Here is a 26040-nt window from a genome sequence, read left to right as displayed (position 1 = left end):
AATTGTAGATATTGTTTGCCCGATGTGCCTTTGCTAGGTCTCAAGATATATGCTCCTGTGAATTTTGAGTAAATTAGGTTTAAAAAAAGATATATATCTAGAGCCGCGCCCCGGTGCGCGTACCGGGGAGCGCTCCGGGCGCGCCACGCGACTTGCGCACGGCAATCTGATTGGTTCTCGGGTGTCTGTAAACATTCGAAACAGTCTGCAGCGGCCGCCATCTTGTGTCTCGGTAGGATTGAGACACAAGAGGTGGCAAAAATCAAAGGGGGAAATGAGCAAAAGGGGGCAGGGTACACCCCCCTGACCCCCTAGTTTTGATGTGGGGGCCATAAAAGGGTCCCGCGGGTAAAAAAAAAAATGTAAAAAAAATGCGATTTTCGCGGGGGGAGCGCCAGGTACGCGCACCGGGGAGCGTACGGGGGAGCGTACCATGGAGATAAATAATGACACTTTTTAAAAAAAAAAATAGAATTTTTTTATAAATTGGAGGTAGTTCTGAAAAGAACTTTTTTTTGTTTTTGTTGCTTTATATTTTTTTAGACTTTTTAAAACGATTTTATATTTTTTTGGGATTTTTGTCAGTGGAAAAACAAAAACAGGGATTCCAAAACTGCTCAACAGGAGCAAAAAAATGTGAAAATTTAGGGACTGGCAGGGCAGCGGTGTTGCTGTTTCTTTATGGCAATGAGTTCAACACTCTGCTCCCCATAGCAGAGCAGTTCGTCACACTCCGTGCACAGAAATTTGATGCCTGCAAACACCGTCTGAATGTTGGGAACCATTCTTCCACGGGGTGGTCCCGAAGGTGTTGCTCCACCAGTGGAGGTGCTGCCGCCATCTGTGGGTAAATTCCGTGCCAGCTCTCTGACACTCTCCCTGGCAAAGTTGTTAGGGTGTCTTCTTTTCACATGCCTGATTAAATTAGCATTTCCAAAACTATATTTTTTCAGAGGATTGCCTCTGGATAAACTACTACCACAAATTTTGCAGGTTACTTTTGGAGCGTTGACTTTTTTTTGTCCTTCAGGGATGTCATAAAATTTCCAGATGAAATGGGTTTTTTTCTTCTGCTGAGGAGGGTCCTCATCTAAAAATCCGTCTGAATCACTGCTGGATGACTCTCTTGCAGCCATTGCTGTAGATCAGAAAAGTAGGAGATGAACAAAGTACACAGAACAGCTCTTGCTCTCTCCAAGTACAAAGCAATAGTGAGAGAAATGGGTGGGTTTCACACAATTTGGAAAAAAAAAAGTTCTGAACCAATGAAAAGTGTTATTTTAAAGTCACATGGTTTGACGCGCTTACGCTACGCGCCCCGGGGCGTGTTTCGTAAGCGCATCAGGGCGTTTACGTTGCGCGATCGTATGCGCTTCCGGGTGCGCTTATGCGGTGCGTCGTAAGACGCATCTCGCGGCTACGCGATACGTGTGTTATGACGCAAGGCGTGGCGGCTACGCAATACGTCACGATGTTGTTTTCGTTCGCGGCAATAGGGCTGTCGGGACGCTCATCAGTACGCGCCCCGGGGCGCGCCGCAAGATTGCGCTTACCCGTGCGTTCACCGGTCCGCGCCCCGGGAGCGCACCAAAAAGAATTAAAAAAAAAAAATGACATAATTATACAATATAAAATTCGATTTAAAATGTATTATTTTTTAAAACTATAAAGATTTGCTATTAAAAAACCTATGAAATTCACTGAAAAAACCATAGGTTATAGACCATATAAAGTTAGGAATTAGCATTTACAAAACCTTGAAAATTCACTGAAAAAACCATAGGTTATAGACCATATATAGTTAGGAATTAGCATTTACAAAACCTTATTTTACTCACACAAAACCATTGAAATTCCATATATAGTTAGTTGCACTAACTATATATCGCGCACCCGCAATCCACTGCTGATGATGTCACATATTACATCATTCATGACATGGTCAGTGACATCACTGATGACATCACTGATGACATCTCAAATGACATCACTGATGACATCACTGATGACATCTCATTTGACATTACTGATCACATCACTGATGACATCATTCATGTGATGATACGATGAACCTCTTCAGACTCTAATATAACCTTAGATACACTCAGTGTAAACAGACACTCACAGACTGTCACTCATCCATGTAGTTACTCACACACCTAGTCAGTCTTGCAAAGAATCAATCACACCTCCATTTCCTCAACTATATAGTTATACACACCTTACTTATTGGAACATGTAATAACACATATTTACTCTGTTATACAATCCCTGATACAAGTTCACAATAATCCATACAGCCACTCACACATTCACTGGCTCTTATGCACAGTTATTTATATATGTCAACTATCACATGTACTGTGTTTTACATATGTACTTACTTTGACATGTAGCACTGAGATATCCATTCACTCACCAATACACTCATGCACACAGTCAACCGCCCATACAGCTGTTTCCACATGCACTTTTGAACCCATACATCTAGTGAATCAACTGCTCACATATCTATGCACAGAGTCATACACCTCCCAGACACCCACACACACACTCAGTCTCCCATACAAATACTTGGGCAACTAATCAATAACCCATATAGTTAGTCATATAGCTAATGATCAACACATGCATCAGATTACAAAACAACAGACACAATGATGCACAATTTAAAACAGTTTAGTCACTAACCCATGCACTCAGTGAGACACATTTAATCACTCACTTATACAGTCAGTCATGCACCTACTAAATCCTTCATCCAGACACTTATACATCCACTCATTCTTCAATATGTAAGACATATTTTAACTTTACAGAAACATACAGTCACTGGATGTTGTCATCAGTGATGTCAGGATGTTGTCATCAGTGATGTCATCAGTGATGTCATTTGAGATGTCATCAGTGATGTCACTGACCATGTCATGAATGATGTAATATGTGACATCATCAGCAGTGGATTGCGGGTGCGCGATATATAGTTAGTGCAACTAACTATATATGGAATTTCAATGGTTTTGTGTGAGTAAAATAAGGTTTTGTAAATGCTAATTCCTAACTATATATGGTCTATAACCTATGTTTTTTTCAGTGAATATATATATATCTATATATATATATATATATAGTCACTGAAAAAACCATAGGTTTTAAACAGGTTATAGTTAGGAAGTAGCATTTAAAAAACCTATGAAATTCACAAAAAAACCCATAGGTTTTACACACGTTATAGTTAGGAAATAGCATTTACAAAACCTATGAAATTCACTGAAAAAACCATAGGTTTGACACCAGTTATAGTTAGCTGGAAATTTTACTCGCATAAAACCAATGAAATTCCCACGTTATAGTTAGTTGGACTCACTATAACTTGCGCGTGCAATGCACTGCTGATGACGTCACATATTACATCACTCATGACATGGTCAGTGACATCAGTCATGACATCACTGATGACACCATCCTTGTGACAGAGTGACAGACCTCTTTTCACTGTAATGTAACCCTTGAAACACATATTCAAAAATAGAAACTAAAATTTTCAAAAAAATGGAGATACCCATACCAGTTACAACAACCAATTCAATAATTCCACCATCTATATACACATCCACTCATTGATCAACAGTTCTATATAGTCACTCGTACATATACTCACTCATGATATGTAGTGATACACCTATACATTCTGTTACACACCGACATTCATCCAAAAGATACTCTCACACATATTCACACATGCAAATAAACTATTGAACATCCATTTATTTGCATATACAGCTATACACACACAACCACCTTACTTCTATGGAAACTTACACATACTTACTCTCTTAAACAATCACTTATATAAACACATACTTATCTAAACAGGAACTCTTACAATCTCTTTCTCTCACATATACTCACTTATATACATCAATATTCACATATATTAGATTAAAACATATGTAGTTACTGATAAAGACACTAGTGAGACAGTCATTCACTCACTAACACACACATATACACACTCTTCCACCCATACAGTCCTGCACATATGCTGTCTTCAAAACACATACAAAGAGAGAGTCAGTCATTCATGCATCTATGTGTTAAGTAATACCCCCACCAAACCATACAAACACTCATACTGATACTAACAAAAACATCTAATAACCCATACACATGTAGCTACTCACCAACCCATGCAACCACTTATACACAAAGTGAAACACTAATACATATATTTAAATATTTAAACATTACTCTCTAATATATGTATTCACTAAGATACACTTAATAAACCAGTTAACCAATCAATTAAAAAAAAACATCCAAGTAATCACTTATTTAAACATTTATTCTTCCATCAACTTTTACATATACATATATAACACATATTTATTTTTAAAAAAGACACACATTCACTGGATAGTGTCATCAGTGATGTCATGACTGATGTCACTGACCATGTCATGAGTGATGTAATATGTGACGTCATCAGCAGTGCATTGCACGCGCAAGTTATAGTGAGTCCAACTAACTATAATGTGGGAATTTCATTGGTTTTATGCGAGTAAAATTTCCAGCTAACTATAACTGGTGTCAAACCTATGGTTTTTTCAGTGAATATATATATATATATATATATATATATATATATATATATATATATATATATATATATATATATATATATATAATATATATATATATATGTAGAAAGGTAGGGCCGAATTCGACCAAGAACCCTTCAGTATTTGCCCGGCGTTAGCCGCCTCTCATACCATTCAATATTACCAAACAAAGAGGCAGGCGCTGGAGACAGAAGGCAGGAAACAGGAGTTTATTCCGACGGAGAGGAACACGTCAAATCAGACAACAGGGTATCTTCTCGAGGTGCTCTAACCGCATCTCTGAGGCCTGGCCTCTTATACACAAGTTTATGGCTTTATTACATTTATGACATCAGTGGTATTGCTTTGAAGTACGAAAAAGGCATCTCTGGAATCCCCGGTTCAGGCCCGTTCTCACACATATCTACAGTAGGGGTCCCCACCCAAATCTCAGCATGATGGCTATCGCGCAGCTGGACATTCCGCTGGGAACAGGAATGCGGGCGATCGGTCGGATCTAAGGGTGTGGAGGCATTGATTAATCCCCGCTCCTTTGATGTGAGGCGTGGTCTTACTGGAGGGGGCAATAAACCGTATCTGTTGGGCTAGGTGATGGCCTGGGATCAGGCCGGACAATCGGGCAGGGAGGAAGAGGTTATCAAAAGGGCCTGTTCTATGAATGAGATGAAAGAGTGAGGGGGTTCAGCACGGGATGTGGCCCGGGGACAGGGTTGCGCTGGAGGTGCGTTTATGGCCCAGGCAGGAGAGACCGGGGGCTGTCGGGGCACGAGGGGGTGCTTGCGAGGCCGGGGAGTGAGGGGAAGAGAGAGACGCGCAGGCTATTGGCAGTGGGCAGAGAGACCATGGCAATCAAAATGGCTGCTGCTTACGCGCACGTATGGATTTGAAAAGGACAAGATGGCGCCGATAATGTTTACGCCACAATCCAGATTTTAACAGCCCTCCCTTTTCAACATATCTAGCCAGCTTGTCAATTTATGTCTATCCCCATTATATTACGTATTTCGATGTCATACAAAGCTTTCATGCGTTCAGCTTCGAAGTTCGGAGTCTTAGGGCAAATACAGTTAGCAAACAGTGAGCACAGAGGTGGCAAGCATTGAATACCCAGGCAGAGTCCACATATTACGATGATTGGTATCAGTACGATCATGAACAACCTCCATCCCCAGTCTTTTACAGCACTCCAGAACCAACTCCCAAGTGACCATCCGTCTTGTTCCTGATGAACTTCCGAGGAGAGTCTGTGGAGGTGTTCAATGGCTCTGTAGACTGATGGCGAATTGTCTGGTATGTAGGTACAACAGCTGGACCCGATGATACGTCATGCTCCTCCACGGTCCGCCAGAACCACATCTAGAACAAGGCGGTTTTGAAGAGCCACCAGACGGACCGCTTGAAGCTCGGCTGTATTGTTTGTGAGGATACCAGCTGTAATGTTCATCTTTGTTTCGACTGTCTGGGACAAATGCCGAATGGCGCGACTGTTCGCCATCGGACCCCCAAGAATTGTGCTCCAGTGGAGTCGGCCTGCTCAATGTCCTTTGCTCGTTTTTGTCGGTGATGGTTTGCCGGAGCCACATAGGTCGGAGGAAGGATGAAGGCAATGTAGCAGGTACCTCCCCAGCCCTTTGGGAGCCAGGTGTAGGCTTTTGTACCGCAGACGAAGTACATGTTTGGAGAGGTGACAAAAGAGGGCGGGTCAGTTGAGTCCAAAGTTCTGGTGATGCGGCAAGAGCTGTGGCCCACCAGTTGTGTCCCATGGCCTGTGATGCATACAAGGCCCGAGACATTGACGACAGATAGGGCCACAGTCAGGGTGGCAGCCGTTCGTTTCCGGAGGTAGGAGAAGGTGGGTCTGGCTGGGTTGTTGAATACTTGCATCTCCACCCTTTCTTTGGCGGGGATGTCCATGTGAACAGAAGCATTGGAGGATAGAGGGCAGAAGGGAGCAGCAGTTCTTCCGGTTTTGTTCAGCCAGACCCCATGATAAAAGTGCGACATAGTTCTGCTGGAAGTGGCATTGTCTCTGTAGCTCTCTTGCAAGAGGATCAGCCAAGCAAGGCAGGAACCATGAACAGAGAAAGGTGAAGGGATGAAGGGGATGGAATGTCCGGTGGCATGTGGTATCAGCCCACAGATCCAGCAATTCGTGGCATTGGCAGCAAGGTTGTGTTGGTGCAGCAACTGTACGAAGGAGTTGTTCCAGAACTCCTTACGCCTTTCTTGGATTTGAGGTGAAAGAGAGACCAGGTAGTGTTCTTTCATGGTGGTAGGCTGTGCAGTCGTTAGAAATGTTTTATGAGCCGGTGCGTTCTCTTCCACGATCCAGAAGGTAGTCATGAGGAGGAGGCAAAAGAGAAGAGCGATAAAAAGAGCAATAGTCTTTGAGCTGTGCAACCTGTCAGTTTTTCGGATTTCTGTAGTGGGTCTTCGGATGTCCGGTTGCTTCCATCATCTTCGTATTGGGCGCTTCCATCATCTTCAAGGTGCTCGGTAGTGGGCAGAACCACAAACTTCGTTGGGCTTTTCTCCTGGCAGCCTTAGTAGTGTTAGGCCACCAGTCTGAGAATTGTAACTTAGTCAGTGGTCTGCTTAGCCGAAGCTCCCTTCTCTCGTCGCAGGTTATACCCTTCTCTGGATGGCACAGTGGGATCAGGGAATTCCACCAATTCGAGTGTCTCTGTCTCAGGGTAGCAGCTCAGGGATGGTTGGTCTTTGTTCAGGAGCTCTTCTTGGGTGGTCACGTCTTCGGTCGACGTCAGGGTTGGAGAGATTTTCTTGCAATGATGTGCATGCAGCCAATTTCGCTTCCCCTCACTCGAAGAGCTGTTCGGGTGGTGATCAGGACTTGCCAGGGGCCCGTCCAGCGGGGTTCCAGACTCTTCTCCCGCTGGAAGTTCCGAATCAGGACGAAATCTCCAGGCTGGATGGTATGTCCGGGGCCCCTGGAAGCGTCGGGGATGGCCTGCAGCACCTGGTGATGAATAACAGACAGTGTTTTAGTTAGGTTATACAGATAGTCAGACATTAGGACGTCCGGGACGTCGTGAATAGATGTCGGTTTGGGTGCAGACCAGATACTCATGGGTCGGCCAAAAACAACCTCGTAAGGGGTCAAGTGGTGTTTGGTGGGGGTGGAACGCATTGACAGCAATGCCAGGGGAAGAGCGTCTGGCCATTTTAGTCCTGTGGTAGCCACTATTTTTGCCAGTTTTAGTTTCAATGTGGCGTTGTGTCGCTCGACCAGTCCAGCTGATTGGGGGTGAAAAACTGCGTGGAACTTCTGTCGTACCCCCAGCCCCTTCAGGATAAGCTGGATAACCTTGGCTACGAAATGGGGGCCATTGTCACTCCATAAAATACGACAAAGGCCGTAGCGAGGGAAGAACTCCTTCAGTAGTACTTTTGCAGTGGCAATGGCAATGTTGTCACGCGTCGGGTAGGCTTCCACCCATTTGCTAAAAGCGCATACAACAACAAGTACATACTTCAGCCCTTGACATCTCTCTAACTGGATATAGTCCATCTGTAGGACTTCAAATGGATGGTTGGGGACCCCAAACCCTCCCCGGGGTACGACAGTTCCTTTCCCAGGGTTGTGTTGCAGGCAGACTAGACATTGCTGGACTAATCGTTTGGCTGAGTCTGCAATTCTATCGTTATGCCAAACTCGGGAGACAAGTTCGGTCATAGGGGCAGATCCTATGTGTGCAGGGGAATGAGCCATCGTCAGTATGGGGATCAGGTATGAGTTGGGTAGCAACCATTTGTTCGTGTCTTTTGTCCGCCAGCAGCCTTCATCGTCCTTTAATCCCACCCGTGCCCATTCAGTCAATTCTTGTGGTGAGCTGGCCATTTGGATGTCCCTAATAGTTTCCCTAGCGTCCGTCCATTTTTCTGCTTGTGACCTAGTCACGTACATGCGAGTCGTCGTCCTGTTCTCAGCTGTGGTTCGGGCAGTGATGTCGGCCAGTGCATTTCCCTGTCCAATGATGTCTGTCACCTTTTTGTGTGCTTGGCATTTGATTACGGCAAGTTGTTTGGGGAGGAGAACCGCTTCAGTCAGAGCGGAGACTAGATCTCCGTGCAGGATGGGTGTGCCATGAGATGTCAGAAATCCCCTCTCCTTCCATAAGAGCCCAAAATGATGAACCACCCCGAAGGCATACTGGCTGTCCGTGTAAATGTTTGCTGTCGTCCCCTTTGCTAGGATACATGCTCGTGTGAGGGCAATCAGTTCTGCTGCCTGGGCGGATCGTTGCGTGATGCGGGCGGTTTCAACTACAGTTCGGGCTGTGGTAACTGCATAGGCAGCTGAGGTGGTGCCGTCGGGGAGTTTAATGCAAGAGCCGTCTACCCATACCTCTCCGTCAGGGTTTGGGAAGGCAGTGTCTCGGAGGTCAACTCTACTCCTAGTCCGTGAGGGTCACACAGTCATGTATTGGGGGCACATCGGGATCGTTTTCAGGCAGAGGCAGCAAGGTGGCTGGGTTCAGTGTGGTGCATCGTTTCAACGTGATGTGAGGTGCGAGCAGTGTCAGTTCGTATCCAGTCAGTCGTGCGCTGGTCAGGTGTTGTGTCTTGGTCTGGTTCAGGAGGGTGTCAACAGCATGAGGCACTAGTACCGTGAGGGAATTCGAGAGTACGATTCCCTCACTTTGTCGGATAGAGACAGCAGCAGCGGCTACTGCTCGAAGGCAGGCAGGCAAAGCTCTTGCTACAGGGTCAAGAGTGGCAGAGAAATAGGCACATGGTCGTTGTTTGGGGCCAATGGACTGAGTCAGGACAGACAAAATGCGCATCCCTCCCTTTCGTGAGTGTAGAGAGAGAAGGGTTTTGTATAATCAGGGGTTCCTAGGACTGGTGCTGAACAAAGGGCGTCTCGTAGTTCCTTGAAGGAGGATTGGCATTCAGGGGTCCAAGGGAGCGGGAAGGGGACATCTTTAGCCAGTAGGGAAAGTAGTGGTTTCACAATGAGGCTGAAATTTGGTAACCATTGTCCACAGAAGGAGGTGAGGCCTACCAAAGAGCGGACTTGCTTCGGGGTTTTAGGGATAAGGGTCTCTAGAATAGCCTGAATTCGATCGGGTGTGAGTTTTCTCCCATCTTTGGACAAGAGGTGGCCTAGGTAAGTGACTTGAGGTTGGCAGAATTGCAACTTCTTCTTGGAGACCTTGTGGCCGTTTTCCGCGAGGAAGTGCAGGAGTTGGATGGTGGCTGTGACTGCGAGTGGAGTGGTGTCGGCCGCCAAAAGGATATCATCGATGTACTGTATCAATACCACTCCATTCGGCAACTGGACTGCATCCAGCTGTCTCTTGAGGGCCTGACTGTAGATGCTTGGACTTTCAGTGTAGCCCTGGGGTGCTCTTCAAAATCTATATGAGCAGGATTTTAAAGTGAAGCCGAAAAGGTAGCGGCTGTCTGAGTGGATGGGGATGGAGAAAAATGCGTTCTTGAGATCGATTACCGTGAAGGTGGTGGCAGTGGAAGGAATCAGAGTCAGAATGGTGGTGATGTCTGAGACTACAGGGTACTGAGGTACGACTACTTTGTTGACTTCTCGTAGGTCGATGATGAAGCGGTACGCTTTTTCATCTCCCTCACCCTGCTTCTTTACAATGGGCAGGATAGGGCTGTTGCAAACATTGCTAACTACTTCTTCTACCACTCCTGCGTCTACCAGGGACTGGATGATTTTTACCAATGCTTTCTCGCCTTCGGGCGATATCCGATACTGTGGGAGTTTTGGGAGCACTGCGTCCTGTCGAACGGTTATGTGTACAGGGTCTATCATCATGCGTCCTACGTCCGAGTCAGTCTTTGCCCATAGGTACAGAGGTAGGGTGTCGAGTAAGGACAAGTCAGCGTCAGTGATGAAAAACATGCGTTGTGTGTGACAAGATCTGAGCAGCGTTGGGTTGTCTTACAGGATGACTCGAACTCCGTCTTGTGAACACCTAATAGTAGCTCGAAAATGTTTCAACAAGTCAAGTCCCATAATAGCGTCGGGGGTGTTGGAGGAGAGCAAAAACGTCGTGTTAGTAGTGTTATTGTCCAAGTTAAAAGAGATCGGTGTGGACAAGGGATTAGTGGTGGGCGTTCCATCAAAACCTATTGATGTCACATGTGAGCCAGACAAGGGTGCCCTGGGAATCAATCGTTTAGACAACGCGCTACGTGTTGCACCAGTATCTACCAGAAATGGAGACTTCGTACCTAGGACCTTAGCGGTGACATAAGGACCTTGCTGGTCAACATAGAGCTCGACTGGATCCCTTCCTTGCCCTTGGCAGTCCTATGCAAAGTCGTGGGCATTGTCGCAGTCAGACTGTTGGCACTGATTCTGTCGGGGACGGTCAAACATGTTCGGTCTGCCAGGTCTGTCATTGTTGGTGTCGTTTGAGTGCCCTCGTCCCTGTCCTCTATTTCTCGGCCCGCCCGCTACGTCTCTCGTGGCTTTATTTCTGAGTGCTTCTTGCAGCGCTGGACATTGAGATTTCCAATGGCCAAATCCTTTGCAAAACGCACACTGGTTCTCATCGAGGTCTGTTCGTGGAGCGCCGGGTGCGGGTGTGCGGTCTCTAGGGGGTGGATTTCTAGGAGCATTCGACTGGTAGTTCCCTCTATACTGTTCCCTTCCTATAGTCACCCCTTGCAACTGAGCAATCATTACCCTCTCTTTCAAGTCCTTTTTCTTTTTCTCAGTCGCTTGATCGTTCTCGTTCTTTTGTCGCTCATAGTATTGAGCCATCTGAAGGATAGCTGCGGGCTTGGAGGCCGCCCAACTACTCTCGCTAGTCTGTAGTTTCTGCGAGACTTCTGGTGTCAGGCCTTTCACATAGTTCTGGACAAACAAGTGATGTCCGGTTGCAGTGGTCATGTCCTGGCCGCTGTAATCGGAGAACACCGTTTCAAACCGGGAGAAGTATTCTGATACGTCTTCCTGGGGTTTCTGGCGACAGGCCGTTACTACCGACCAGTCCACCTTCCTTTCTGGGACTAAGGTTTTTAATTTCTGCACGATCTTATCTGGTAGGTCTAGAATGGCTTTCATAGGTTTCTGTCCCGGCTCTCGCTGTTTGTCTACATCACCGAGTTGTATCCAGGTATGTCCGAACAGCTCAAGGTGGTCGACTTTCCGGATTTGCTTCCACACATCAGCTGGCAGACATAACCCGAAAAACAAATCGATATCCGCTAGGGTCATAATCGTTGAACCCAAAGCGGTGGCTAATTCTGTATAGAAGGCTGTGGGGTTCTTTCGCAGATCAGGCAAGGACTTTCGGAAAGTCAGGATGTCTTGCCGATCCCATGGTTGGTAAACCCAGTTGTAAACTACCCTCCCTCTCGCATCTTGGTGGTTAATATCGTTGTGTGTTCCCTGTTCTCGTGGGGGGACCCAATCGGGAGCGGCTTCCTTTATGGGCATCATAGTGTCATTTTTTTCTACTCTGGCTTCAGTCGCTGCAGGAGTCGTGGTGTTAGTCTCTGGTTTCAGTTCCGTGAGGTGACGGAAAACATCAAGCGTACGCGTGAAGAGGTTCGCCACATCACACTCGCCTCCATCTCCGACATCAATTTTCCTATACAGAGTCGTTAGGTTTTCAGGGCCTTTTCCTTGGTATCGGTCCTCGTAGGCATTAAGGGTGTGGTAACAAAGGCGTACGACAAAGTGTCGTCTGTGGCTATTGGCATATGTATTGTACATATCCGTTATATAACCCTCACTTTCCTTTTGCACCACCAGTGTCTTTACAATCTTATCGATCCCAGCTCGTTCGTCCTTACTTAATCTATTCGATCTCGTGGGGTCTTTCCTCCCCGCTTCGGGATCACCTGAAGTTGCTGCTTGTGCTGCGCTGAGTGCAAGGGGTTCGGTCGGCGCAGAGGCCGTGAGGACCGAGGCTCCGGCACTATTCTCGCCTGCCGTTGGGGGTTGCGGGTGCTGTGCTAAGGGTTGGGAAGGGGCATATGGAGGGGGCATGTAGATGATCGGGGGACCTAGTAGTAAATCATCGTTCGTTCGCTGTTTCGAAGGTAGCTCGGGGTAGAGTGGAGAGGGTGTCCTGACGGGACACTGGCCCGATGATTCGGAATCTTGTTTTAGCTTGGTTTCCTCTCTTTCTTTTATTTCTTCCTTCAATTTGTTAGCGGCTAGGTGAGCTGCTTTGCGTAATTCCTTTTCTAACCTGACCTCATTTCTCTTTTACCGCTGTTCTGTTTCTTTGCGCCACATGCCGAAGCTATCGAGCATAGTGGGTGTTGTCTCATTGTTATAAAGGGCCGTTCCCAGTGCATTTATTTTATCGTTATCAAAGGATCCTATCAGTGGCCACTGATTTTCTCGATCCTTTCTCGTGTATTTATGCCACAGCTTCCTATAAGCCACGGCGACTAGGCCATATTTAGTAAACATGTCCTTATTAGGGGTGCCCTCCAGTGGAGCCGGATGGTTCACCTCTAATAAGCGGTCCGGGCTGAACCAACTACCAACGAACGGGGCGAAGACAGGCATGACGGGTTACAAAGGGGACAAAAGTCTGCACTACCTATCCTTCACTATCCGCAAAGACTAAACAGAGTATTGCGACCCTGTGCTTATTTGTGAATAGAGAATAACCCAAAGAGAACCAATTCCGAACGATCAATGTTCGGATAAACAATCAATCAAATGAGGGATAAAAATAGGCACGACGGATTACAATGGGGGCAAAAGCCTGCGTTACCTATCCTTCACTATCTGCAAAGACTAAACAGAGTATTGCGACTCTGTGCTTGTTTGCAAATAGAGAATGATCCAAAGAGAACCAATTCCAAAACAGTAAATGCTTGAATAACAATCAATCAAATGGAGAGGGAAGCAGGCACGACGGGTTACAATAGGGGCAAAGGCCTGCGTTACCTACCCTTCACTATCTGCAAAGAGAGAATACTCCTATTCTTCCCTGTTTGCAGACAGAGAATCTCTCAGAAACAATCAAATGAGTAATACTAGTATTTTCAAACAATCAAACAATCAATTCGCAATTCGTCGTGTTACACGACCTTACCCGGACCACATGGACGGTTTCTCGTCTTCCGCTTCCAGCGCCCGATCGTCCTCTATTCTCCGTAATTGCCGTGGCACTCCTGATGGTTCCCAGTCAGGACCGTAGATCACTCGAGAGAGGTCCGCTCAGAACCGGTGAAGTTCGGATGATCGGCTGCCAGACGAGGGTCTATCGGGCAGGAGCTCTTCCTGATCGTTGCAGCTGTTCACACTGTCGTCGGGACCTCTCCCACTGGATCCACGTGTCGCTGATGGGCCCCACGTTTGGGACGCCAATTGTAGAAAGGTAGGGCCGATTTCGACCAAGAACCCTTCAGTATTTGCCCGGCGTTAGCCGCCTCTCATACCATTCAATATTACCAAACAAAGAGGCAGGCGCTGGAGACAGAAGGCAGGAAACAGGAGTTTATTCCGACGGAGCAGAACACGTCAAATCAGACAACAGGGTATCTTCTCGAGGTGCTCTAACCGCATCTCTGAGACCTGGCCTCTTATACACAAGTTTATGGCTTTATTACATTTATGACATCAGTGGTATTGCTTTGAAGTACGAAAAAGGCATCTCTGGAATCCCCGGTTCAGGCCCGTTCTCACACATATCTACAGTAGGGGTCCCCACCCAAATCTCAGCATGATGGCTATCGCGCAGCTGGACATTCCGCTGGGAACAGGAATGCAGGCGATCGGTCGGATCTAAGGGTGTGGAGGCATTGATTAATCCCCGCTCCTTTGATGTGAGGCGAGGTCTTACTGGAGGGGGCAATAAACCGTATCTGTTGGGCTAGGTGATGGCCTGGGATCAGGCCGGACAATCGGGCAGGGAGGAAGAGGTTATCAAAAGGGCCTTTTCTATGAATGAGATGAAAGAGTGAGGGGGTTCAGCACGGGATGTGGCCCGGGGACAGGGTCGCGCTGGAGGTGCGTTTATGGCCCAGGCAGGAGAGACCGGGGGCTGTCGGGGCGCGGGGGGGGGGTGCTTGCGAGGCCGGGGAGTGAGGGGGAGAGAGAGACGCGCAGGCTATTGGCAGTGGGCAGAGAGACCATGGCAATCAAAATGGCTGCTGCTTACGCGCGCGTATGGATTTGAAAAGGACAAGATGGCGCCGATAATGTTTACGTCACAATCCAGATTTTAACATATATATATGGTAATAATATATATACATAGCACACTGCCTCGATAGACCTGCTGTAGGGGTGATAGGCCTGCCGGAAAGACACCTCGGACACGGACCTTTAGGTTGGTGCAAATTTATTTTAAATTGTTGCAGAAATATGCCGCTTGACGTTTTCGGCTTCGTGGAGCCTTGTTCACATGACAACGTAAATCTTAACAGTGCTCTTTTTAAAGTGACAGTGCATGTTTGAAATTCACCACGTCATTGCTCATTTCATAGACAAGGAAGAAAGTTTGTTAGCAACACATCACGGCTATATATCTATACAGGAGTTCACTTATTTTGCTCATTGTTAAAATAACAAAATACACAACATCTTAAATACATTTACTGATGGTGTATAGTATTTGCTATGACCATATTCCTGACATACAGATAGCCTCCAAAAATTTCATTTGGTGTGTCACATGAAGTACTGAAAAGATAATATCGGCATAAATGGCCATGCGGATTGTTCGTATAATACTGAACAAAATCCTAACGTAATTCAAGTGCATATAAGTTAGATCAAACCTGCTGGCGTAGTGTACATGAAAACAAATATCTGTTGAAATAACAAATATTTAGTGCACACTATCCATACTAGGATGACTGCCATATAAAGTGCAAATGTGCAAAATAGTGCAAATACGCAATGTAAACATGCAAGTGAAACACACTATCCGGGTGTCACACGACAACTCTATTGTCCTTTGCAGAAAAAAAAATGCATGATACAATACTCAGTTATGGCTATCATCCCAACATTTGACACATTCTATAGTGTCAGTCATAAGTAAATACTATCCTTAGTTAGATGGCTGCCATATAAAGTGCAAATATGCAAAATAGTGCAAAAAAGCAACATAAACATGTATATAAAATACACTACCTGGGTGTCATACGACTCCCCTATTTCATATAATACCAATGAGAAGATGCACTGCAGAAAACATGAAAGCATGGGACAGTACTCAAATAGCTCATATGGTCTTCATCCCAACATTTGACACAATATTTAGTGCCAATCATAGGTAAAATACCACTAGAAAATAGCAGCATGGGATAGATTCTTATGTAATGCGCTAAAGTAAAGTGCAAATGTACATGGTTGTGCAAAACTACAATGTTGGCTAATTCCAACTGATAATATGTTCCTGTAGGGCTAAAGCCTTCCTCCTGATAAAAAGTCATGTTTGAAATGCTTCAGAGTCAATAAAGGTGAAAGTGCATATATAATAATAAAAGTGTCCTACTAAGTGTAAACAAAGATAAAGTGAATAAAAGAACTGGTATGTCAAAATATTACATCCACTCATATAGCAGCAACAGTATTTCAATCCCTGTTAAAAGGAACAGTCTTAATTAATATCTATTTCAGTTAGTCAACATGTGCAAAAATTAAGGGAACCCATATTCAATATTAGTTTCGATATTATAAATGACTGGAAGATATCACGTGTAACTCATCTCAGATAATGATACCCCCAGCCGGGGATATCCAGTACTTAAGAGGGGATGGACTATGAGATGACGACTGAATTCTTCAGAATAGAATATTTAAAACCATAAATAAAGGTCACTAAGGACATGCCATCCGGCTGCCTTACTAGAATAAGAACCCAATAAGTGTCCATCAACTTGTCAGAGAGTACTATAATCTAGGGTAAACACGTATACATATCCTCAGTCACATTGAGCCCTCCCGGATGTTTCGTGTCAAGTTGTAATATATATTTGGTCTCTGATTTGCGAAGTTTGGCATCCCTGTCCCCTCCTCGTCTGCTTGCTTTGACTGCATCGATTACATAATATTTGAGGCTGCTATTATCACCCTGATGCATGTCTCAGAAGTGCCTAGCCACTGGATAAGTATTATCCTGGTTGGCTATTGCTCTCAGATTTTGAAGTATGCGTTTGTGGACAGCTAACTTAGTGCTTCCCACATACCTCAACAAACATGGGCACTGCAATACATAAATAGCATATTCCGTCTTGCAAGTTAGCACTTGGGTGATTTGGTGTTCAAAGTTGCTAAAACCATCGGTGTACATTTTTTTGTTGATCTCATGTACACACGATTTGCAGGTTTGCATCTGAAGAAGCCACTATTATTTTGCAGCCACAACGTTTTTTCAATGGTTTCTGGACAGGTATCCACCAGTCGATCTTTCAATGAGGGGGCCCTGCTAAAGGTAAGAGAGGCTCTAAAGGGTAGAGTTGAGCCAATGACAGGATCATTCAGGATAATTGGCCAATTATGATTGATGATTTTGTAAATAGCCTTGTGTTGTCTACTGTACCCGGTTATGATCCTGAAAGTACTGCTGGTGGTGCCAGTGGGTACAGGGCTAGTTGTGACAGAAATACTTTCAGATTGAGTATCTTTTCTATATCTGTCCAACAGATCTTGTCTGTTGTGCCCCATAGATTTAATGCGGGCACTTTCGATAGCATGTCCAGAGTACCCCCTCTCCAGAAACCTACACCTGCTAGCAAATTGGGCTGCTTCTAAATCTTGGGTGTCACTGCAGACCCTTCTAATGCGCAACATTTCCCCGTAGGGAATGCTGGCAATTAGATGAGCAGGGTGAGCATTTCCAGCGTGTAAAATAGTGTTTCCTGCGGTGCTCTTACGGTACAGTTTAGTTTCCAGTTTGCTGTCTTTAACATATACCTCTGTGTCTAGGAAGGTAACAGAGGATTGGGTCAAAGTTGCTGTAAAGGTTAAGTTAAGTTCATTAATGTTAATATCCCTAATGAACTCCTTGGCTTGTTGTTCACTGCCTCTCCATATCACAAATAAATTGTCTATAAAACGAAACCATGCAACTACATTATTTTCGAAGACCTCATGATGTTTGGCTTTGAGGACCAGTTCCTCCCAAGCTCCCATGTGAAGACACGCGAAGCTTGGGGAGAACCTGGCCCCCATTGATACTCCTTGTAGCTGTCGATACAAAAGGTTATTGTACACAAATACATTGTTCTTTAAGCAATATTCAAGCATCTGTAGCAACATGATGTTATGTTCACAAAAGTGATCAGATCGTTGAGAAAGATAATGTTCAACTGCCGCTAAACCATCCGTATGTACAATACTGGCGTAAAGCGCAGTGACGTTGAGTGCCATCATCCAATCACCTTCTGCCCACTCTATTTGCTATATTTTGAGCAGAAGGTCCCCTGTGTCTTGTACAAAAGAAGCAAGAGAACGAACATAGCCCTGGAGAAAGTAATCAATGTAAATGGATGTGCGTTCCAGTAGTACCCCCCTGGCTGAGATGATAGGTCTGCAAGGGGGATTTTCCAAGTTCTTATGTACTTAAGGGATGAAATATATCAGGGGTGTTACAGGATATTCCACTTTGAGGTATTTGAATTCATCCTCAGTAATCATTTTTTTTAGCTTTCCATTTCATTAACTTGTGATGGTACTCAGATTTGATAATTTTTAATGTTGCTGTGTTAATTCTTTCATAACACTGATGATCATTCAATTGGAGGTACGCCTCCTTGTAATAATTACTTCTTGTCATGAGGATGATATTACCTCCTTTGTCACTTCCACCTATGACAACATACGTGGAAGTGACAAAGTCATACGTCTTCTCGACATAGTCTTCTCTTCAGTCATACGGGAAAACAATGCTTCATACTGTTGTGTTTGTTTGTCATAGTTCCTCTTTTGTATACAGATCTTTCTCTGGAGGTCTTTAAGTTGTTTCACAGAATTCTCATGGAGAGTTTGGCTGAGACCCGATTTGCTGGTGTTTTCACTGTTCTTTCTTCACCAGATTGATACTCGCTTGGGTCATATCCTACAACCTCAGTGTCCCATAACTCCACTATCACCCCCGGAATTGGGGTTCCAGGAATATTGATAATACTTGCTGTGGTTGGTTGTTGACCAATGATATTCTTGTTGGGTCTCATAGCATAATATTTGCACAACTTTAATTTCCTTACTGCTTTATAAAGATCACATCTAGTAGCAGCATAGTTGAAATTGTACGATGGAGCAAAGGATAGGCCAAGTTTCAGGATGTTTTCTTCTTCCACTGAAAGCTGCAAAGGAGTGAGGTTGATGATAGTACGATTGGAATCATTCCTCATTGCTATTGTTTGACTAACCATTGGCCCCTGCCTCTCTTTTGTTTTTGATAATTTGTTCCTCTTCCTTGCCCTGTGCCTCTTCCGTCGCTTATAATTTGCCCATTGTCATTGAAATTTCTTTGAATTTGTGGCCGGAGCGACTGCAACCTTTCCTGGCATAAAAAACTGATCTCCTGTCCAGGTGAAGGTTTGATCTGTGAGCCCGATGCAGCATTATTGCGGAGCTCTGATTCAGACTCAGAATCAATTTCCAAACTGATCTCAGATACCGAGGAATCTGTTTGATCTTTTGTTTTTCTGTTAAATTTTGGCTTGGATGGATTTTTGGAGGTCGGGCCACGCAAAGCATCATACTTTCTTGAGAATGGAAAGATTTGACCTAACTCGTAATCATTGCAGTCACGCTGAAACTTGTAAGTTTTCCTCTCCATTATTTTTGCTTCTTCCTTTTTTAGCGTTATATTCATTTCATTCGTTAATTTGGTTTTTTCATCCTGTTCCCCCATTGACTCTGACTGCTCATAGAGTGCTGCTATTTCCATGAGCAGTACTGCTCGATCAATGTCCGCATATTTAATGAGCATGAGCACTAATCGGCGGGAAGCTTCTAAATTGCTTTCTGCCCACTCTCTCATTAAATCCGGATTGGGATTTTCATACGTAGGAGCAGTTAAAATACGTAAGCTCCAGGGGATGCGATTGACATCAATATATCTTTGAAGGGACTTGGATTCCCACCATTTTGCTTGTTCACTCTTTAACTTTTTTTCCAATGATTTGAAAATATCTTTTAGCTTACTGTTGCTGCTGCCGGCTTCAACATTCGTTCTTCACCGAATATTACTGGGAATGGGTGAGCTGTCGGAAAACATGGTTAATGCTGCTGCCTCCCGAACTTTGACGTTGTCAGCCGACATGTCTGCACTAAACAGTGTTAACAGGCGTCTAATCCTCAAATATTACGATAAACAATTAGAAGTGCGCCCTTATGCACGTAACTCTCCTGCCCAGAAACCCCTACAGCAGGCCAATCGAGTCCTAAGGCAGGGTGCTATGTCCTAAAAGTAAAAACCCAAATTGTCTTTTTTACTGTGGAAAGACTAGTAGCTTCATTGGCGAGTACAGTGTTATACTCTGAAAACTCAGATATTCTAACTCCTGAATGGGAATACTAAAGTTGATACTTCAAGGTATCAAATTAATCATCACATGAAATCCGATTTGATGCCTAAGCCACATTTAATGTAACTTTTAAGTAAAGGGAACTTTTAGAAAGTTGCCACTCTGTTTCCCAAGTTTTTCAGTGGCTAGGCATAGATTCTGGCCACCAGATAACCTTCTACACTCCTGGGGAGAAGTGTGAATGACTCCCAGGAGTAAGGAAAATTGAGGCGTGCCATTAGATAATGTGTCACCTCTACCTGGCAGGAAGCCGCACAGGGTGTATGGCCTAAAGGCAAGCTTCAAAGGGGAAGCTGCATTTGAAGGGCAAATAGTAGACACACATGAGAGGGGCTGCCCTTTTGTTGAGGTAGATGAATTGCAGTTGGAGACAGAAAGGGGGAGACAAGCTGCCAAACCAATTTTTCTGTGGGTGTGTAGCCACATCTCTGGGATGGGATACCTAGCTCCACCCACCGAGAGAGGGGTCACACCATTGTGGGAGTGGGTAGGATAGTGCTCTCTGGGATAAGTAGATACCATACCTAGCAGGAAGTCATCATCAGGTGGGAAAGTCCATACTAGCTCATTGGCTAGTGACCCCCACATCCCCACAGGGCATTCCCTGGGTATAAATATGGCATCTCGGGCACCTAGACCTCAGATCACATCTGTGCTGGAGAGGGGACAGAGGAAGGACTACCCTGCTCTTTCCTGGGCCTGAAAAGAGAGGCTGCACCAGCCACTGGACTGAACCTTCTGATTCTTGGAATAGCAAAGAGCAGACCATGCCTGTACTACCTGGCTCTGGCAAAAGTCTCCCCAGAGCCCCAAGCAGAGAAGGTGAACTCCAAGAGTAAGTTGGCTGACGTCTTGTCACAGCACCAGGGCTACAACAAAGTAGCCCATTCTGGCCAGTCAGTAGCCAAAATCACTTGACCACCACTGTTTGCTGACTTACAGCCCAGACAGCAAAGTCCAGATGCTCAAAATTTGTAACAGATTTGGCCGGAACCGGAAGAGTTGTCAAAGTCCAGTTTACTCACCCAAAATGGGCACTAGCCTTCACCGAAGGTAATCGCTGGTTTTGCTGTGACTGGAGACCAGTAGTCCAGTGGCAACTGGACTTTTGCTGGACCAAAGAGGACTTCCAGAGACATCAACCTCTGTGGCCAAAGTTGCCCCACCTGGATGAAAGCTGAGAAGTAGCCCAGGAAGACCTCCATTAACTGCAGTGCATCCTCTGTGTCTTACAGCATCTTCCTTATTCTGTATCCCTTGGACCAGGACCACTCCATTGAAGTTGATGGTAGTTTGCCCGTGGAGCCTGGAGCTGGACTTGAGACTGCTTTGGTGCCAAGGTAACTATCCTATCACTCCTCATTAGTCCCCTGACCTTCCCCCTGTTGGAGTTGATTACCGAACACGGGCCGGAGTAATCAAACACAATCCTTTAAAAGTGTGTCAAAGTTTCCGAACTTTTTGGTTTCCAATGCTTGTTTGGAACTTGGAGTAAAAAGCTTAGATTTACGTTTCACATAAAAATCTATATCTTACAAACCCTCTAGTTGATTTTGTTTGTTTTGGTGTGAAAAAATTCATAAACATATAATCTATTTTTCAATTGGTGTTGGATTTCTTTTGTGTTGTGTGACTTTCTTATACTGTTGTTTTGGTACTTCCAAATGATTTACATGTGTTCCTTTGTTTAAGTCTGACTGCTCAAAGCCACAGCAACCCAGGGTTGAGCTAAGGTTTAATAAACAAGCTTGACTGGACCCAAGTTGGGTTTGTGAGTGTAATCCACAGTGAGGTCACATAACCACACCATATAAGGCACCCCAATTCCTCACAACATACATTATGAAACTTGATCAAATTAAGAACAGGCTGTATCTGCAAAAGAAAACAATAATAAAAAAAACGCCTCTGCTCCAGTGTGGGTCTCAAAGTCTTGAGTAAAAAATAAGGGAGGGAATCAATACTTTAATTCAGACAGTAGATATATGGATAGTAAATCCGACATAGGGTGGACCAACCGGACCAAGTAAATCTACTTCACTAGGAGTTTGGGATGTTATCCCAAAATATATCACTCTTTAGACAGATATCCTATGCAGCCAAGTCTGACCTGGTCAATAAACAGGGTAATACTGGCACACCACTGGTTGATGGGAAGTGAAGGGCTCCACATTTCCTGCATAAAGTCCTTGGATATATATTCCTACACTTGTAAACAACCATGGAACACACATCACTCCTAGACTGGGAGAACATAGGAAAAATAAGCAGACACAACCACCTGTGGCATTTCTCCTTGGAGAATGATAAAATAAAAGTCTGTCCTCTCTTCAAGAAAACCAAAATATTAAGCTTCCCCCTCTACCATTCCTTTAAACATATAAAACCCATAAACGAGGCATTTAGATGTGATCGACCCAATTAGATGATATCAGACCATCATTTCATGGAGCAAGCAGTGTGAGATGCTTCTCTGGCCTCTCCATGTGCTCCCTACAATAAAGCAACAAAGAACATTGCTCACAGTACCCTTATACACTTCCTGGATTAGTAGTCTGCTAAGGTGGATAATATCCACTTTGTAGATCAATGGTGCTTTATGTGGACACCACTGGGATTTTTTTTTGCACTGATTTTGCTTTTTACCTACGATGCTCAGCATTGACAAAAAGCACTGGTAAAGTCAAAAGATCAAGGAAAGACCTATTTGCTTTGCTCATATATTTACATATATACAACCCATGTAGCAATGCTTGTTTGTGAGCTATGAATGTAAATGAACTCTATTAGCTTTAAAGTGAGGGCTGTGATAAGGCCGTTAAAGCCCCCTGTGTTCTTTTAGGCCTTGTGCCTTGATTATCACCTGGTATCTTTAATGTGGATATTTTTCGTCATCCCATTCGCCATTGATTCGAAATACTACGTCTTCCTCAGAGACATCAATTTTAATGTCAGCCTCCTCAAAAGCATGAACAAAATCAGCCTCACCCAACTAATCACCAGCTCCACACACATTGCAGGACACACACTCGACCCCGTCTTCACAGCCAGTGAAAGAGTCAAGTACAGCCATGTTACTGACCACACTATAGTCCACCGCCACCAAGCCTCCCAATACCTCACACCACAGCTGGAACACAGTATCAGAGAGTCAGTGAACCGAAGCTCTCAACACCTTCCACCCTGACACCGCAACCAACCTAGAACAATCTGTCAAGAACTTCTCCACCTGGATCACCGATAGCACCGTCAGAGTCGCCCTGTGAAGCCCACCAAACACGAGAGATCCTCCAAACAGGTCACCTGGTATACCATGGAACTGAAAACTACAAAACTCATCTTCAAGCGACTTGAAAGGAAATGGTGCACCAACAACTAGCGCACAGACCGAACCACATTCAAGACTTCCCTTAACCAATACCACCAACTCCTGAAAGAGATAAATGAGCGTCACTGCTGACCTCATTGAAACCAGTTCTAACCACAGCAATGTACTCTTCAATACGTTTTCTTTTAGTTGCACTGTAGGGAGTTAGCGCTTCTTAAGGAATGACTACCACCAGTCAGTTCAAGTGTTTTGGCCAGGTAGATGGGAGTATTGCGGGAAAGGGCCTTGTGTGTCATACAGGCTATCTTCAACTGAATCCTTGCTTCAAACTGTTTAGATGTTTTAAGTCTTGTGTAATGTGGTCGAATCTTCTGGATCCTGTGATGAGCGTAGCAGCTGAGTTCATTTATTTTAAATAATTGACCGCATTCCGATTAGTGGTTGACACTATTGACAGGGATATTGCTCAACAACAGTGTTTTATTTTGTCACATACCAGCACACAAATGTTACAGAGCTGGACCTGCAAGTAAGATTATATAGCTGTTCCCAAGGGGAGCCAAGGTTCTGCCATCTGACCCTACCATTCCTCCCGCTGATATTCTGTTCTGCATACTCTATCTCTTGGAGAGTACTCCTTCACTTTTGCAGGCCATCAATTGGCCCCTGTTAATTCACTTACATGCAAACAAATGTATCCATGCCATATTGATGGCTAGATTAGGATTTGATGAATGTGCTTAAATATATTTTTGTATTTTTTACCTTTTAGGGCCATGTAGATGATGTGGTGACCACTATTCAGCGTTTCAGATATTTGTCCCTGGTAAGGAAATCAGTAAAATTCTGTCAATGCTGTGAATCGTAGACAAAAAGCAAAATCAATGTAAAACAAAATCCTAGTGGTTTCCACATAAATCACCACTGCTCCTCTGCAAACTGGATATTATCTACTTTAGCAAACTGCTAATCCAGAAAGGGTAGCAGGGTACTGAGAGTCATGTTCTCTGTTGCTTTATTGTAGGGAGTACGTGGAGTGGCCAGAGGTGGGCAAAAAGCAAAATCAGTTCAAAAACAAAAAAAGAGTGAACAGGTGCAATGGCCCACATTATATTGGCATACGCATGTGTGATGACGTATACGGGTGCCTTTGGAATGACGTTGGCGGCATTTTCTATATTTTTTATTTACCAAACCAAGATGGTGGATGCCACTTGAATCAGTAAATAAATTGTAAACAATTATTCGCACAAACAAGCTTTTTGAAATGCAGATTGGACCAGCAGCAAATGACAGCTGCTAGGGCATTCAAACACAATGAGAAAAAAATATATATTGAAAGGACTGCAAGGGGTGAGGGAGCAATGGATAACGCATGAGGAGTGAGAAGGAGGAAGTAAGGGGGAGTGGGTATTGGGTGGTAGGCGAGGGAGCAACGAAGGCACTCCATTGTGTGAGTACTGTGGAAGCTTTCTGGAATGTGGAGCAGTCTAGGGGCAAATTGCAGCTGCCAGGCCTTCTAAAATAAGAAGTGGGGGTGTTTGGAGGGGGAGCAGCACAAGAGGAGGGCTTAAGGAAAAGGAAATAACTAGTTCCCTAAATGTGAGTGCTTGAAGGATTCAAGTTAGCCAATAAAAAGGAAGGCAAAGAGGATATGCTTGAGGGGAGGGACAAACACAAGAAGTTGAAGGTAAGCCATCAAATTAGAAGCAAGCAAAAGAAAGTGAAATAAAGCCAACCTATGCCTACAGACGGCTAAAGCTATAAGGCAGGAGAGACCTAATCACAGTTTTTAGAGACTAAACAATAGGTACCTGGTGTATTTTTAAAGAGTTGTTTGGTGTTCCTGAATTTTGTCCTATCTCTGTGTTTAACCAGCATGAAAGCACAAACGTCTCTCCTTTTCACATTGTTAAGTTTAGGAGCGAAGGTGTAAATGATGGGCAGTTACCCACTCATATCCCCCTCCTATGCCATTCTTGTCACTAAGGAGGATGTTGACCCAGGGTTAAAAACACCTGAACAGGCAAGGTGACACAATGGCCCAGATTCACAAAGGTTTAGCATTGGGTTCGCATTACTCTTGTAACTCTAACCCGACGCTGAACCTATTTGGGGGTTAACAAACCAACGTTAATTGGTATTAGTGTTGGTTTGAATGGAAAACAAACCCTGCTTTCCATTACTTTATGCCAAGGGGGCGTTACATGGTTGGTACATTGGAATTCCCATGTAACCACCCATGCTTTTTGACACTAAACCCAATCTGCTAACATTAGTAGACAGGGTTTAGCACCAAAAATTAACAATACTGTAAAGCAGGTGTTAAAAGTAGAAATGTTAATGGGCTCGGCTGTCAAAGCTATGGATAGATGGGGATATAAAATGATTGCACATACAGAGTTTTCCTCAGGTTCTAGAGGCACGGGGATACTTGTCAGAAAGAATTTCCCACTGGTGATACAACACAAGCGAGTTGACGACCAAGGCCGTTTCGCGGCACTGACATGTCAATGGGAAGGGCGATTGTTTAATTTGGTTTCTGTTTATATCCCTCCGGCCCTTCACGCACAGGCCCAC

Source organism: Lissotriton helveticus, chromosome 6 (assembly GCF_964261635.1).
Source record: "Lissotriton helveticus chromosome 6, aLisHel1.1, whole genome shotgun sequence".
NCBI lineage: Eukaryota > Metazoa > Chordata > Amphibia > Caudata > Salamandridae > Lissotriton > Lissotriton helveticus.
Note: the sequence above shows the minus strand (reverse complement) of the source record.